The 3,556-nt window shown below is 49.1% G+C and overlaps 6 non-coding genes across 6 annotated transcripts; all 6 read left to right on the top strand.

The window, feature by feature from the left end:
- Window positions 1-357: 357 nt before the first annotated feature.
- LOC123176797 (5S ribosomal RNA) lies at window positions 358-476 on the top strand. The gene has a single exon (XR_006488661.1). It is a non-coding gene; the product is annotated as a 5S ribosomal RNA (ribosomal RNA).
- Window positions 477-843: 367 nt separating this feature from the next.
- LOC123176795 (5S ribosomal RNA) lies at window positions 844-962 on the top strand. The gene has a single exon (XR_006488659.1). It is a non-coding gene; the product is annotated as a 5S ribosomal RNA (ribosomal RNA).
- Window positions 963-1,329: 367 nt separating this feature from the next.
- Window positions 1,330-1,448, top strand: LOC123176794 (5S ribosomal RNA). The gene has a single exon (XR_006488658.1). It is a non-coding gene; the product is annotated as a 5S ribosomal RNA (ribosomal RNA).
- Window positions 1,449-1,815: 367 nt separating this feature from the next.
- Window positions 1,816-1,934, top strand: LOC123176793 (5S ribosomal RNA). The gene has a single exon (XR_006488657.1). It is a non-coding gene; the product is annotated as a 5S ribosomal RNA (ribosomal RNA).
- A 367-nt stretch (window positions 1,935-2,301) lies between these two features.
- LOC123176799 (5S ribosomal RNA) lies at window positions 2,302-2,420 on the top strand. The gene has a single exon (XR_006488662.1). It is a non-coding gene; the product is annotated as a 5S ribosomal RNA (ribosomal RNA).
- A 610-nt stretch (window positions 2,421-3,030) lies between these two features.
- LOC123176796 (5S ribosomal RNA) lies at window positions 3,031-3,149 on the top strand. The gene has a single exon (XR_006488660.1). It is a non-coding gene; the product is annotated as a 5S ribosomal RNA (ribosomal RNA).
- The last annotated feature ends 407 nt before the right edge of the window (window positions 3,150-3,556 follow it).

The raw sequence follows: 3,556 nt of genomic DNA, 5'->3' as shown, positions 1-3,556 counted from the left end.
ATTTTTTGCGCCTTGTGACAAACATGTCGCACGTGCGCGATATATATTAATCCCGTTATATTATGTTTGACGTTTGCGATATGTTTAAGCTCGATGCTCATTGCTCGCGCGTCTTGGGGCGGCTTTGTGGCGCGAAGAGCGCGTTCTGAAAGGGGTGGAAAAAACTCGTGTTGCTGCGGTATGGAGGGAGGGGTGGAAACCGTGGAAAACTCGTCTCCGTGATTGAGCGGGAGAGTAAGTAGTATAGGACATTATCCATTGTTAGGGAACGGTTGTAATGGTAGTGAGACTGTAGAATCGTCTTTGGAGCGGACCTGGGAGTGGCAAGCATAAGGGACGAAGACGGGGAAACATGTCGGATGCGATCATACCAGCACTAAAGCACCGGATCCCATCAGAACTCCGAAGTTAAGCGTGCTTGGGCGAGAGTAGTACTAGGATGGGTGACCTCCTGGGAAGTCCTCGTGTTGGATTCCTTTTATAATTATTTTTTGCGCCTTGTGACAAACATGTCGCACGTGCGCGATATATATTAATCCCGTTATATTATGTTTGACGTTTGCGATATGTTTAAGCTCGATGCTCATTGCTCGCGCGTCTTGGGGCGGCTTTGTGGCGCGAAGAGCGCGTTCTGAAAGGGGTGGAAAAAACTCGTGTTGCTGCGGTATGGAGGGAGGGGTGGAAACCGTGGAAAACTCGTCTCCGTGATTGAGCTGGAGAGTAAGTAGTATAGGACATTATCCATTGTTAGGGAACGGTTGTAATGGTAGTGAGAGTGTAGAATCGTCTTTGGAGCGGACCTGGGAGTGGCAAGCATAAGGGACGAAGACGGGGAAACATGTCGGATGCGATCATACCAGCACTAAAACACCGGATCCCATCAGAACTCCGAAGTTAAGCGTGCTTGGGCGAGAGTAGTACTAGGATGGGTGACCTCCCGGGAAGTCCTCGTGTTGCATTCCTTTTATAATTATTTTTTGCGCCTTGTGACAAACATGTCGCACGTGCGCGATATATATTAATCCCGTTATATTATGTTTGACGTTTGCGATATGTTTAAGCTCGATGCTCATTGCTCGCGCGTCTTGGGGCGGCTTTGTGGCGCGAAGAGCGCGTTCTGAAAGGGGTGGAAAAAACTCGTGTTGCTGCGGTATGGAGGGAGGGGTGGAAACCGTGGAAAACTCGTCTCCGTGATTGAGCGGGAGAGTAAGTAGTATAGGACATTATCCATTGTTAGGGAACGGTTGTAATGGTAGTGAGAATGTAGAATCGTCTTTGGAGCGGACCTGGGAGTGGCAAGCATAAGGGACGAAGACGGGGAAACATGTCGGATGCGATCATACCAGCACTAAAGCACCGGATCCCATCAGAACTCCGAAGTTAAGCGTGCTTGGGCGAGAGTAGTACAAGGATGGGTGACGTTCCGGGAAGTCCTCGTGTTGCATTCCTTTTATAATTATTTTTTGCGCCTTGTGACAAACATGTCGCACGTGCGCGATATATATTAATCCCGTTATATTATGTTTGACGTTTGCGATATGTTTAAGCTCGATGCTCATTGCTCGCGCGTCTTGGGGCGGCTTTGTGGCGCGAAGAGCGCGTTCTGAAAGGGGTGGAAAAAACTCGTGTTGCTGCGGTATGGAGGGAGGGGTGGAAACCGTGGAAAACTCGTCTCCGTGATTGAGCGGGAGAGTAAGTAGTATAGGACATTATCCATTGTTAGGGAACGGTTGTAATGGTAGTGAGAATGTAGAATCGTCTTTGGAGCGGACCTGGGAGTGGCAAGCATAAGGGACGAAGACGGGGAAACATGTCGGATGCGATCATACCAGCACTAAAGCACCGGATCCCATCAGAACTCCGAAGTTAAGCGTGCTTGGGCGAGAGTAGTACTAGGATGGGTGACCTCCCGGGAAGTCCTCGTGTTGCATTCCTTTTATAATTATTTTTTGCGCCTTGTGACAAACATGTCGTACGTGCGCGATATATATTAATCCCGTTATATTATGTTTGACGTTTGCGATATGTTTAAGCTCGATGCTCATTGCTCGCGCGTCTTGGGGCGGCTTTGTGGCGCGAAGAGCGCGTTCTGAAAGGGGTGGAAAAAACTCGTGTTGCTGCGGTATGGAGGGAGGGGTGGAAACCGTGAAAAACTCGTCTCCGTGATTGAGCGGGAGAGTAAGTAGTATAGGACATTATCCATTGTTAGGGAACGGTTGTAATGGTAGTGAGAATGTAGAATCGTGTTTGGAGCGGACCTGGGAGTGGCAAGCATAAGGGACGAAGACGGGGAAACATGTCGGATGCGATCATACCAGCACTAAAGCACCGGATCCCATCAGAACTCCGAAGTTAAGCGTGCTTGGGCAAGAGTAGTACTAGTATGGGTGACCTCCCGGGAAGTCCTCATGTCGCATTCCTTTTATAATTATTTTTTGCGCCTTGTGACAAACATGTCGCACGTGCGCGATATATATTAATCCCGTTATATTATGTTTGACGTTTGCGATATGTTTAAGCTCGATGCTCATTGCTCGCGCCTCTTGGGGCGGCTTTGTGGCGCGAAGAGCGCGTTCTGAAAGGGGTGGAAAAAACTCGTGTTGCTGCGGTATGGAGGGAGGGGTGGAAACCGTGGAAAACTCGTCTCCGTGATTGAGCATTCCTTTTATAATTATTTTTTGCGCCTTGTGACAAACATGTCGCACGTGCGCGATATATATTAATCCCGTTATATTATGTTTGACGTTTGCGATATGTTTAAGCTCGATGCTCATTGCTCGCGCCTCTTGGGGCGGCTTTGTGGCGCGAAGAGCGCGTTCTGAAAGGGGTGGAAAAAACTCGTGTTGCTGCGGTATGGAGGGAGGGGTGGAAACCGTGGAAAACTCGTCTCCGTGATTGAGCGGGAGAGTAAGTAGTATAGGACATTATCCATTGTTAGGGAACGGTTGTAATGGTAGTGAGAATGTAGAATCGTCTTTGGAGCGGACCTGGGAGTGGCAAGCATAAGGGACGGAGACGGGGAAACATGTGGGATGCGATCATACCAGCACTAAAGCACCGGATCCCATCAGAACTCCGAAGTTAAGCGTGCTTGGGCGAGAGTAGTACTAGGATGGGTGACCTCCTGGGAAGTCCTCGAGTTGCATTCCTTTTATAATTATTTTTTGCGCCTTGTGACAAACATGTCGCACGTGCGCGATATATATTAATCCCGTTATATTATGTTTGATGTTTGCGATATGTTTAAGCTCGATGCTCATTGCTCGCGCGTCTTGGGGCGGCTTTGTGGCGCGAAGAGCGCGTTCTGAAAGGGGTGGAAAAAACTCGTGTTGCTGCGGTATGGAGGGAGGGGTGGAAACCGTGGAAAACTCGTCTCCGTGATTGAGCGGGAGAGTAAGTAGTATAGGACATTATCCATTGTTAGGGAACGGTTGTAATGGTAGTGAGAATGTAGAATCGTCTTTGGAGCGGACCTGGGAGTGGCAAGCATAAGGGACGAAGACGGGGAAACATGTCGGATGCGATCATACCAGCACTAAAGCACCGGATCCCATCA

This window comes from Triticum aestivum, unplaced genomic scaffold, assembly GCF_018294505.1.
Source record: "Triticum aestivum cultivar Chinese Spring unplaced genomic scaffold, IWGSC CS RefSeq v2.1 scaffold17418, whole genome shotgun sequence".
NCBI classification, from domain to species: Eukaryota; Viridiplantae; Streptophyta; class Magnoliopsida; order Poales; family Poaceae; genus Triticum; species Triticum aestivum.
Note: the sequence above shows the minus strand (reverse complement) of the source record. Positions and strands in the feature narration are given on the sequence as shown.